We start from the raw sequence: 12803 nt of genomic DNA, 5'->3' as shown, positions 1-12803 counted from the left end.
CTCCCCTTTGCTTTCCGAGGTCTTCTTGACTGCCAATACTTATTTCTGTCGTATATATATATATATATATATATATATATATATATATATATATATATATATATATATATATATATATATTTAGAAATAAGGGTTGGCAGTCGAGAAAACCTCGGAAAGCAAAGGGGAGGATGTGGTAGATCATTGAAACAGATTAAGAATTTGGAAAGAAAGAAAGAAAGTGAAGAAAAAATGCCCGCCAGGTGGGATCCCACCTGGCGGGCATTTTTTCTTCACTTTCTTTCTTTCTTTCCAAATTCTTAATCTGTTTCAATGATCTACCACATCCTCCCCTTTGCTTTCCGAGGTTTTCTCGACTGCCAACCCTTATTTCTGTGTTATTTTCAACGAGCCCCTCATTTCCTATTCTGATTCGCTATATATATATATATATATATATATATATATATAAACATATAGCGAATCAGAAAATGGGAAATGAGGGGCTCCGTGAAAATAAGACAGAAAATAAGGGTTGGCAGCCAAGAAAACCTCAGAAAGCAAAGGGGAGGCTGTGGTGGGTCATAGAGAGATATGAAGAATTTTTTGAGTCGAAAAGAAAGTGGTGAAAAAATGCCCGCCGGGTGGGATCCGAACCCACGACCTCCAGAATACCGGTCTGGTGCGATAACCACTACGCTACCGGCGGGGCTGTTTCCCCAGCACTTTCTCGGGTTTTTATGTTAAGGTATTTTTGTTACCTGCACTTGGGGGTGATAGCCAGCGCCACTCGGACTACTCGGGGTGAAGGGGACCTTCTTTTTAACCCCCGGGCTGTGACTCGAGTGTCTACGACATGTCGAGAGTGGCGACCAGCGTTGAACCCTCTTAAGCTCCCTTTGGAACCAAGACTGCCAGAACAGAGGCCCTCGCTAAGCATGTAGCGAATCAGAAAATGGGAAATGAGGGGCTCCGTGAAAATAAGACAGAAAATAAGGGTTGGCAGCCAAGAAAACCTCGGAAAGCAAAGGGGAGGTTGTGGTGGGTCATAGAGAGATATGAAGAATTTTTTGAGTCGAAAAGAAAGTGGTGAAAAAAAAATATATAAACATATATATATATATATATATATCCCTTTAATGCTGGATTTATAAAATAGGCCACAGAAAAATTTCTTTTTTCGTGTTTCGGCTTTACACAGACCCCCTGATTACATTCCTCAGTTGTATTATCTGCGATGCAACTTAATCGCGGACTTTTAGGTTTGTCGCGAATTCGCGACAACAGGAGCTTAGGCCAATACCTGGAATGCAAATTTATCGCCTACTTCAGCCATCCCTTTGTTTGGGTTTTTGCGTTGCAAAAAGATTGGTCTGCTGTACAATTGGATGCATTAAGCTGTCATCAAAAATCCTTTGAAATATTCAGTATGTGCTCGCACAGTATCTCTTTCAGGAACAGTAGTATTCCAGGGTGGGACTTCCTGCTGTTCTTGACAGTCTGTTTTTTCTTCACTTCACTGTCTGTTTGGCAGAGGCAGCTGGCAAAGGCACCACGTCACCGTTTTCATCTTCACTGCTTTGACGGGGGCCCTCCCAAGGGCGCAGCTCGTGCTTGTGCATGCGGATTTTAGTCAACATCGTCGTAATCACTGTCACTAAGTCAGCTATCGTCACTGTTATCCTCCGGTGGCAGGCGTGTGCGAAGCCCTTTTCTTCCATACAACGATAAAAAAAAAAAACGTAACACCTAAAGTCCCCGCAAACTGGCTAAATTGCTGAGTGTGAGCGAATTCGCGACATACCACGAAAGCAAAAACCAAGCAACAAAACAAGTAGTTTTCGACAATGTAACACCTCGTGGGCAGTCTCCTGAATGCGTACAAATAGAAAAAAAATTGGAGGACCTTGTACTCACTATGCTTAGACAGAAAAGGAGGCGCGCGCAGTCCGCCAACCGATGGACGTACTGAATTTATTTTCAACACCTTATACAAGGTGTTGCAACCTGTCCTGAGAGCATGCACCACCTCTTTGACACAAAGACATCACAGCCGCCGCCGCTGAAGGCAGCAAAGGTTTCGGGAGTTGGTTGGCCAGCTTTATTTAGTATGTCGCGAATTCGCGACCACCGGCAATAAAAGAATATATATATATATATATATATATATATATATATATATATATATATATATATTTTTATATATATATATATATATATATATATACAGAAAGAAATGCCGGCAGTCTACAGCGCCAAAGAAGGCATAGGAGAGTGGTTAGACTTTTTTTTACCGTTATTGACGTTACGTTTTTTATTTTTAATAACGTGAGAAAGAAAAAAAGAAAAACGCGCCCAGAGTGGGGACCGAACCCACGCCTTTCTATATGTATATATATATATATATATATATATATATACAGGACAAAATGCCGGCAGTCTACAACGCCAAAGAAGGCATAGGGGAATGGTTAGAAAATTTGTTACAGTTAGTGACGTTACATTATTAATTTTTTATTATTATAATTACGTGAGAAAGAAAGAAAGAAAAACACGCGCCCAGAGTGGGGACCGAACCCACGCCTTTCGATTAGATCTCGAATGCCTTACCAATTCGGCTATCTGGGCGACTGTGTTCCGCTTCACTTTCTGGGGTATTTATATCTACTACAACTGTATCTGACGCTTCAGGGCGGTAGCCAGCGCCACTCAGACTACACGGGGAGAAGGGGACCTTCTTTTGAACCCCCGGGGCGTGACGCGAACGTCTACAGCCTGTCATAAGCGGGTAACTGGCGGGAAACCCTCTTATGCTACCTTGGAATCAAGGCTGCCAGAACCGAGGCCCTCACTAAGCTTTCGCATGATAATAGGGTTTGTAAATGAGGGGCTTGTTAGAAAATACAGGACAAAATGCCGGCAGTCTACAATGCCAAAGAAGGCATAGGGGAATGGTTAGAATATATTTTACCGTTAGTGACGTTACATTATTATTTTTTTATTATTAATAATTACGTGAGAAAGAAAGAAAGAAAAGCACGCGCCCAGAGTGGGGACCGAACCCACGCCTTTCGATTAGATCTCGAATGCCTTACCAATTCGGCTATCTGGGCGACTGTGTTCCGCTTCACTTTCTGGGGTATTTATATCTACTACAACTGTATCTGACGCTTGAGGGTGGTAGCCAGCGCCACTCGGACTACACGGGATAAAGGGGACCTTCTTTTCAACCCCCCGGGGCGTGACGCGAACGTCTACAGCCTGTCATAAGCGGGTAACTGGCGGGAAACCCTCTTATGCTACCTTGGCATCAAGGCTGCCAGAACCGAGGCCCTCACTAAGCTTTCGCATGATAATAGGGTTTGTAAATGAGGGGCTCGTTAGAAAATACAGGACGAAATGCCGGCAGTCTACAATGCCAAAGAAGGCATAGGGGAATGGTTAGAATATTTTTTACCGTTAGTGACGTTACATTATTATTTTTTTTATTATTATTATTACGTGAGAAAGAAAGAAAGAAAAACACGCGCCCAGAGTGGGGCCCGAATCCACGCCTTTCGATTAGATCTCGAATGCCTTACCAATTCGGCTATCTGGGCGACTGTGTTCCGCTTCACTTTCTGGGGTATTTATATCTACTACAACTGTATCTGACGCTTCAGGGTGGTAGCCAGCGCCACTCAGACTACACGGGGAGAAGGGGACCTTCTTTTCAACCACCGGGGCGTGACGCGAACGTCTGCAGCCTGTCATAAGCGGGTAACTGGCGGGAAACCCTCTTATGCTACCTTGGCATCAAGGCTGCCAGAACCGAGGCCCTCACTAAGCTTTCGCATGATAATAGGGTTTGTAAATGAGGGGATCGTTAGAAAATACAGGACAAAATGCCGGCAGTCTACAACGCCAAAGAAGGCATAGGGGAATGGTTAGAATATTTTTTACCGCTAGTGACGTTACATTATTATTTTTTTATTATTATTAATTACGTGTGAAAGAAAGAAAGAAAAACACGCGCCCAGAGTGGGGACCGAACCCACGCCTTTCGATTAGATCTCGAATGCCTTACCAATTCGGCTACCTGGGCGACTGTGTTCCGCTTCACTTTCTGGGGTATTTATATCTACTACAACTGTAACTGATGCTTGAGGGGGGTAGCCAGCGCCACTCAGACTACACGGGGAGAAGGGGACTTTTTTTTCAACCCCCGGGGCGTGACGCGAACGTCTACAGCCTGTCATAAGCGGGTAACTGGCGGGAAACCCTCTTATGCTACCTTGGCATCAAGGCTGCCAGAACCGAGGCCCTCACTAAGCTTTCGCATGATAATAGGGTTTGTAAATGAGGGGCTCGTTAGAAAATACAGGACGAAATGCCAGCAGTCTACAACGCCAAAGAAGGCATAGGGAATTGGTTAGAATATTTTTTACCGTTAGTGACGTTACATTATTATTTTTTTATTATTATTAATTTTGTGAAAAAGAAAGAAAGAAAAACACGCGGCCAGAGTGGGGACCGAACCCACGCCTTTCGATTAGATCTCGAATGCCTTACCAATTCGGCTATCTGGGCGACTTTGTTCCGCTTCACTTTGTGGGGTATTTATATCTACTACAACTGTATCTGACGCTTCAGGGTGGTAGCCAGCGCCACTCACACTACACGGGGAGAAGGGGACCTTCTTTTCAACCCCCGGGGCGTGACGCGAACGTCTACAGCCTGTCATAAGGGGGAACTGGCGGGAAACCCTCTTATGCTACCTTGGCATCAAGGCTGCCAGAACCGAGGCCCTCACTAAGCTTTCGCATGATAATAGGGTTTGTAAATGAGGGGCTCGTTAGAAAATACAGGACGAAATGCCGGCAGTCTACAACGCCAAAGAAGGCATAGGGGAATGGTTAGAATATTTTTTACCGTTAGTTACGTTGCATTATTATTTTTTTATTTTAATTAATTACGTGTTCAGGGTGAGAGACAAACCCTCCTTGGACATTCGCGTGTGAAGAGGCAGGTGCAAAAAAGAAAGCAGCATCGAGGACAGAAGATGAAGTGCGGCCGTAAACGAGAAAGGGCGAAAAGCCAGTAGTTCGTTGTGTTGCGGTGTTGTACGCATACAAGACGAAGGGTAAAACGTGGTCCCAATACGTGTGGTCAGGGCTTACATAAAACGAAAGCATATTGGAGAGGGTGTGGTAAAATCGCTCAGTCAGCCCATTTGTTTGGGGATGGTAGCTGGATGTGGTTTTGTGGACGGTACGATTAGCGCGAAGAACTTCATTCAGCAGTGTTGAGAGGAAGGTTTATCCGTGGTTGCTGAGAAGAAGGCGAGGAGGGCCGTGTCGGAAGAATATGTCCTTTAGAAAGAAATGAGCCACCTCTGAAGCGCAGCCGGTACGGAGCGGGGCAGTTTCGGCGTATCTGGTTAAATGGTCTACCGCAGGGACCATCCAACGGTTACCCGCTGTCGTCAATGCCAAGGGTACGTGCAAGTCAATTCCCACCACGTGGAAAGGAGCGGACGGACATGGCATGGGTTGTAACTGTCCCTCAGGTACCGTGGTGTTATGTTTCCGGAGCTGGCAAGCAGCACGAGATGCTACATACTTGAAGACACTGGTGGCGAGGCCAGGCCAGAAGAACCGGCTCTTGACGCGGTCATACGTTTTGCGAAACGCCAGATGGCCAGCGGTGGTGGCATCGCGGAAAACTTCTAGAATCTCCTTTCGAAGCGAACGGGGAATCACAGGCACCCATCGGTCGCTGGTAGGATGCTAATTGTAGTGGTACAGAGCGCCATTAAAAAGTCGAAATTTGTCCAGCTGGTGACGCGAGCGGCTGTTAGAAGGCTGCGCCAAGCCGCCGAGGCGATTGATGAGGTCTCGGCAGTACGTGTCGGCCAGATGCAGAGACATCAGGTTATCAGGGAAGTTGTAGGCCTCGTAAGCTCCAGGTGCAATCGGCAAAATTTAGGAGTTTACACCAGGATGCTCATCTGACTGAGGCGACAGCGGGCAGCGGGAAAGAGCGTCCGCATCCATGTGTTTCTTCCCTGACTTAGAGGTCGCTGTAAAATCACATTGCTGTAAACGGAGAATCCAAGGACCGAGGCGGCCCGACAAATTTTTCAGTGACGACAACCAGCAAAGCACGTGATGGTCAGTGACAACCGAGAAAAGACGCCCGTACAAGTACGGTCTAAATTTTTGGACGGACCAAACAACGGCAAGGCATTCCTTTTCCGTTATAGTGTAGTTTTGCTCCGCAGGTGTTAAAGTCCGGCTTGCATAGGCAACAACTAGTTCTACTGATGATGAGTTGCGTTGTAGGAGGACCGCGCCGATACCGTGTCCACTGTCATCCGTGTGGAGTACAGTGGGAGCACCATCATCAAAGTGGCAGAGAACCGGTCCAGAAGTCAAGACATGCTTGAGTGTCTGGAATGCCGCTTCGCAGTTACCAGACCAGGTAAAAGGGGTCGCAGATGCTAGTAGTTTATTGAGTGGCGACGCTATTTGGGCAAAATTACGGATGAACCGACGGAAGTAGGATGGCAAGCCCAGAACACTTCGAAGGTCTTTTCGACGAAGAGAACGCGGAAAATTAACTACGGCGTTGATCTTGTCGGGATCGGGGCGAATTCCATCAATGGTGACGACATGCCCCAGAACTTCGATTGATTTGCTCGCAAATCCACACATTTTGGTGTTTATTTTCAAGCCAGCATTGGCGAGGGTAGTTAAAACTACTGTTAGATGGTGAAGGTGTTCGTCAAAGGTGGAGCAAAAGATAACAATGTCGTCAAGGTAGCAGAGGCACGTGTTCCACTTTAGGCCACAAAAAACATTGTCAATCATGCGCTCAAATGTTGCAGGTGCGTTGCATAACCCGAAAGGCATAACGTTAAACTCAAACAGACCATCTGGTGTGGCGAAGGCTGTTTTTTCTTTGTCGGCCTCAACCATACAAATGTTCCAGTATCCTGACCGAAGGTCAAGGCTGGAGAAAAATTGTGCACCTTGCAAGGCATCTAGAGCGCCGCCGATACGCGGCATCGGGTATACATCTTTACGAGTTATCTTGTTCATTGCTCGGTAATCGACACAAAATCGCACGTTTCCGTCTTTCTCCCGAACTGGTACAAGCGGTGATGAAGAAGAGCTCGATGAGGGTCGAATGATGCCCTGCTTCAGCATATTATCCACGTTTTCCTGAATAATTTTTCTTTCTAACGAAGACACACGATATGGGCGGCGACGGACGATGCAGGAGTTTTCCGTTTCGATTATATGGGTTGCGGCAGACGTCTGGCCAAGGACGGAAGAGTAGCAGTCGACTGATCCTTGGTGCTTAATCAACAACTTGAGCAATGCTTCTCTTTCATCTGAGGTCAGGTCAGAACTGATGATACTAGCAAAAACAGAGGGCGAGGGTTTGATGTGTGGCTCGGTTGGTCCGAAGAAAGCGAAGAGACCTGTTGAACGATTACGGGGTCGTCGCGGGGCGCAGAAGCAACACTAGCGCCTTGAGGAAGCAAAATGGGTTCAGTCGTAGTGTTCACAGCGGCTACGAGAGCTGAAGCAGAATAAAAACAGACAAGGCATGCCGGTATCACAAGTCCTTTGGGAATGAAGTGTCCAGCTGGCACGATGAGCGCATCGCCATCGACAATGCTGTCAGACGTGATGAAAAAGACGGATTCTCCTGGCGGCCGAACAAAATCGGAAGTTGACACCAATTGATATATTCGCCCGTCCGGTACTGGGTCGAAAGCCGTGTAAGTAAGAGGAAGGGTGGGTGCACGACAGAAAATGATAGCAGATGCTGATGACAAGAAGTCCCAACCTAGGTTCATGTGATAAGCACATGGGGCTAATACCGCGAAGAGAATGTGATGACGGATGCCTTCGATGAATACACGCGCTGTACACTGCCCCGAAGTATGAATCCCATTTTTGTTGGCGCCGCGGAGAGCAGGACCAACATTAGGAGTTCTGACCTTCCGTAGCCGCGAACACGAGTCCGCATGAATAATGGAAACGCTCGCGCCAGTGTCCACTAAAGCTTCGACGGGAATTCATTTGACAACAACTTCCAAAATATTGCATGGCCGGGCAGGAGTACTTGTTTTTTTTTGTGTGACGCAGTTCTACCTCCTTGATCTATGGCTCCTAGTTTTCCGCGCGGTGGTTGGCTTTCTGAGAGAATGGACGGAGGGGATACGAAAATCGATGGAAAGGTGAAGGGGATCGGCGGCGGTCAGACCTGCTGGTGGCACGATGATCAACGGAGTCCGGAAGAGAAGGTGAGCGGCGGCGAGAATAGGTAAATGGCTGTGGTCGGTAGTCGTACGTGTACCGGGAAAACCCCCGTGCCGGAGTAGAGAATACTTGACGTTCATCCCGCTGGCGCCGTCTGCAGAACTTGGATATGTGGCCCCGGATGCCGCAGTAGTAGCATGCAGGGTGAGGAGGCTGCTATGGTGGGTAGTATGGTGCATGGTGTGGCGAGTTGGTATGCAGCGGAGACGGGGGCCAGGTGAACATGGGGAGCCTCAGGAACGGAGGGCGCGGACGGGATGTGTGGCATCGGAACGACATCAGAGTGCGCAGGCCCGGCACGAAAGTCGGGCTTCGGAGGTGAAGAGCACGTGACTTCGGCCAATTTTTCCATGATAATCTCCCGCAGACTCGAGCCGAATGTCTGGGGCTGCACTACCGGAAAGCTCGATGACGTCTGCCCATGCAGCTCTTCGCGAATTATAGCTCTTATCATGGCGCGCAGGTTGGCTTGGTCAGGTACAAGTGTGTCGGCAGATGATGGCTGCAGGCGCAAGGTCTGGAGATCAGTTAGGCGCTAACAAATCGCCACGATATCACCCACGGTTGTCGGGTTTTGCACAGCGAGCGCGTTGAACGCAAAGGAAGAAATGCCCTTGAGGATGCGCTTCACTCGATCAGACTCGGCCATTTCCTGGTTCACTCGCTTACATAAAGCCTAAACTTCTTCAATGTACGACGTGTACGATTACGCTGGGTGCTGATAGCGTTCAGCAAGCTTCTTCTTGGACGCGTCTGAGCGCAAAGTGGACATGCCAAATATTCGACGTATTTCTGGTTCTGGGGTGAACCGCGACCAGTCAGTTATGCCCTCCTTCTTATACAGGTACCATGTCTTCAGGACTTGTCTTAGATAAAAACTGACGCTGGCGAGCTTGAGCTTATCATCCTACCGATTGAAGGTGCTCACCTGGTTATAATCGTCGAGCCAATCTTCTACGTCGTCTCTAGGGCGTCCTGAAAACTTTTCAGGGTCTCGCTGCGGGCTGGTGATCGGCGCTGGTGATCGACGGGCTCGTGATCAACGCTGGGGCAAGCGGGCTTGCGTGGGCTGGGCCATCGGCAGGGTTGGTCGGATCGCCTTCCGGCATGCTGTGAGAGGGAAGATAGACACGCCGACATAAGCGAAACTCCAGGGAGAAGCCGGGGAGAGCATACGTGGATCGAGGTGCACCTTCACCACGTGCAAGACTCGGAAATGGGAGACTCGAAGGACACGTTTAATGACGACGCAACCACGCCGAGAGGCTGTTGCAAAAAGTGATGGTCAAATAGGCGCGAGGATGAAAGATGAAGAAGACGGTGTGGTGCTCACTAGCGCCACACTGATGATGAGTTGCTGGATGGGATTGGCCATTCGAGTAACAGTTATGAAAAGACGATGACGCCTGTGCTTACAATATATATATATATATATATATATATATATATATATATATATATATATATATATATATATATATATATATATATATATATATATATATATATATATATATATATATATATATATATATATATATATATATATATATATATATTGTAGTGGGGTTTATTTAAACAGCCAAGAAACCGAGGGGATCAAGCGACGGAGGCCGAAGGAGCTCGAGCAGCCGAAGAAGCAGGGGCAGCCAGAACTGAACTCGATCACGCTGTGCATGCTGCGCGCTTGATGCTTGGGGATTGCCCTGCTTCAGCTTGAATTTCGGCCTGAGCTTTAATCCCTTGACCCGGACCTCTCTTCTTCGTTACAATATATATATATATATATATATATATATATATATATATAGTATAAGTAAAGAGTCGGATACACAGCAAGAACAATACCAAACAATGTTTACTTACGTAGCAGCAACGGGACTTGCCTTCATCAGAGTAAGGTTACATGATTTTGTGTCGCAAACATTTTGAACACATTTCTTATATAGGTTTGCATAAAGCTGTGAGAAAGAGCGGAAAATGTTTCGGAAATGGGGAGTGTGCATACAGTCAGGCTACGCCTATGTTACAACATCAACAAACAAACAAGAAAAAAATAAATAAATAAATAAATAAAAAGGGGGGGGGGGGCAGCAAGAGAGAGAAAAAGGGGTCGTGTTAACAATGCAGCGTTCAAGGTTGCACCATGACGGGTCAACGTATGCCGCGCGGGCTGCAAGTTCAGACAATGGGGGAAGCTGGAAAAACCGCGGTTTAAAAAGAAAGGGAAGAGTATACACTGAGGTATTCAGTGACTGCTGAGACTGGTTCGGGGGGAAGCGAAGATGGGTGTGCCCCCCGCGGGCCAAGAGAATAGATAGGGGCCACAAAAGAGCATTTCACAGAAGCTAGCAAATGAACAGGAAATAGGTAGGGTCACAAAAAATTAAACATGAATAGATCCCAAAGAGATCACAAACATGAATAGATCACAAACATTTTGAACACATTTCTTATATAGGTTTGCATAAAACTGTGAGAAAGAGCGGAAAATGTTTCGGAAATGGGGAGTGTGCATACAGTCAGGCTATGCCTATGTTACAACATCAACAAACAAACAAGAAAAATAAAAAGGGGGGGGGGGAGCGAGAGAGAGAAAAAGGGGTCGTGTTAACAATGCAGCGTTCAAGGTTGCACCATGACGGGTCAACGTATACCGCGCGGGCTGCAAGTTCAGACAATGGGGGAAACTGTACAACCGCGGTTTGAGAAGAAAGGGAAGAGTATACACTGAGGTATTCAGTGACTGCTGAGACTGGTTCGGGGGGAAGCGAAGATGGGTGTGCCACCCGCGGGTCAAGAGAATAGATAGGGGGCACAAAAGAGCATTTCACAGAAGCTAGCAAATGAACAGGAAATAGGTAGGGTCACAAAAGGTTAAACATGAATAGATCCCAAACAGTTAAACATTCTTAAGTGATGGTGGGAACGAGGCCTCCCTCCCCAGGACAAATGGCATTGTTGAGCCGCATTAGGCTAATAAAGCTGCTGTATTAGGAGAGTTTCTACGAATTCTGATGGCAAACTCGAGGGTAGGAATAATGAACATAGTTATAAAAATTATGAAGCCGCTAATTTTAATCGAGGGATAAGCACGTTAGTTTTCCGTAACTTTCATTAATTCCTAGCGTGGCTGACCCAAACTTATAAATGAGATAAGATTCCCGAACCTCGCGGTCGTGGTGCGTTTTGAAGGCGGATTCTAAAATCGTTGCTCTAAGATGTTCAAATGCATGCCCGGGACTGTTCACATGTCTTGACAGGGGCAAATAAGGGCAGCTTTTTGCATGAGAGCGGTGATTATTGAACCGTATTCGGAAGGGCGTTTCAGTTTGGCCGATATATTGTTGCTTACAAACAGTGCACTCTAGAAGATATACGACATTAGCGGAGTCACAGTTAAAGTTACCTTTTATATTTACGTAGTAGTCTGAAGCCGTGCTGGTGGCGCGCTGTGTAGTGGTCATGTGTGGGCATACTTTACATCGGGGCTTATTGCAGGGCATGCAGCCAGTAGTTGCCGGTCGGTTGATACGAGAGTTAGTAAGAAAGTCACCTAAATTCTTATTACGCCGGTAGACAACGCGTGGTGGTTCGGGGAATATGCTTTTTAAGCGGTCACTTTGCATTAGGGTATTATGATGTTTTTTGAGCACGGTTGACACTCTTGGAGCGGAGGATGAGTGGGTTAAAACTAAGTTAGTTTGCGGGTTCCCGTTGGGGGCTTTTTTCTTACAGATTTCGTTACGGTCTAATTGGTTGGCTCGCACAATAGCGTCGTCGATAACTTTTTCCGGGTATTTTTTATTCAGGAGGGCGGTCTTGAGTTCTCGACAGTTTGAGTCAAAGTCGGCTTGGTTTGAGCAAATTCTCCTAAATCGGTGGGCTTGGCTGTAAGGTATTGCTGTCTTGCAGTGTCTGACATGGCTGCTTCGGAAGTGCAAATACTGCCGCGTGTCTGTCGGTTTTCTATACAGTTTAGTTTGAAGCCGACCTTGGAAGGTAGTAACGGTGACGTCCAGAAAGTTTACACTTTGTTCCGAATAGGAATGAGCAAGGGAAATACTAGGATGGGCTAGGTTAAATGCCTCAATGAAGGTGAGGAGCTCCGCCTCACCGTGTTGCCAGATCATGAATATGTCATCAATGTACCTTTTATAGTACATTGGCTTTAAATTTTGGGTGTCAAGAAAGTTTTATTCGAGGTGAGCCATGAAGATATTAGCGTAGTTAGGTCCGATTCGAGTTCCCATTGACGTTCCGCTGACTTGCACGTAATGAACTCCGTCGAACTCAAAATTGTTAAGTTCAAGAATAAGCCTAAGGAATGTTTGGAGAGCAGAAGAATCGATAGGTTTGTCGCACGATGACTGCTCATACGCAAGGGATACAGCGGCGATGCCATCTTCATGGGGGATGTTAGTATACAGTGACGCAACATCAAGGGTGACTAGAAGGCAGTTATCAGGAATTTCAATTTTTGAGATGTCTGAGAGAAAGTCATTGGTA

At 46.6% G+C, this 12803-nt stretch overlaps 1 non-coding gene across 1 annotated transcript; it reads right to left on the bottom strand.

Moving 5' to 3' along the window:
• Positions 1–615: 615 nt before the first annotated feature.
• Positions 616–688, bottom strand: Trnat-ggu (transfer RNA threonine (anticodon GGU)). The gene has a single exon. It is a non-coding gene; the product is annotated as a tRNA-Thr (tRNA).
• Between the last annotated feature and the right edge of the window lie 12115 nt (positions 689–12803).

This window comes from Haemaphysalis longicornis, unplaced genomic scaffold (assembly GCF_048455015.1).
Source record: "Haemaphysalis longicornis isolate Haplotype H1 unplaced genomic scaffold, Haemaphysalis longicornis Haplotype H1 scaffold_2, whole genome shotgun sequence".
Taxonomy (NCBI): domain Eukaryota; kingdom Metazoa; phylum Arthropoda; class Arachnida; order Ixodida; family Ixodidae; genus Haemaphysalis; species Haemaphysalis longicornis.
The sequence above is the reverse complement of the archived record's forward strand: the minus strand, read 5'-3'. Positions and strand labels throughout refer to the sequence as shown.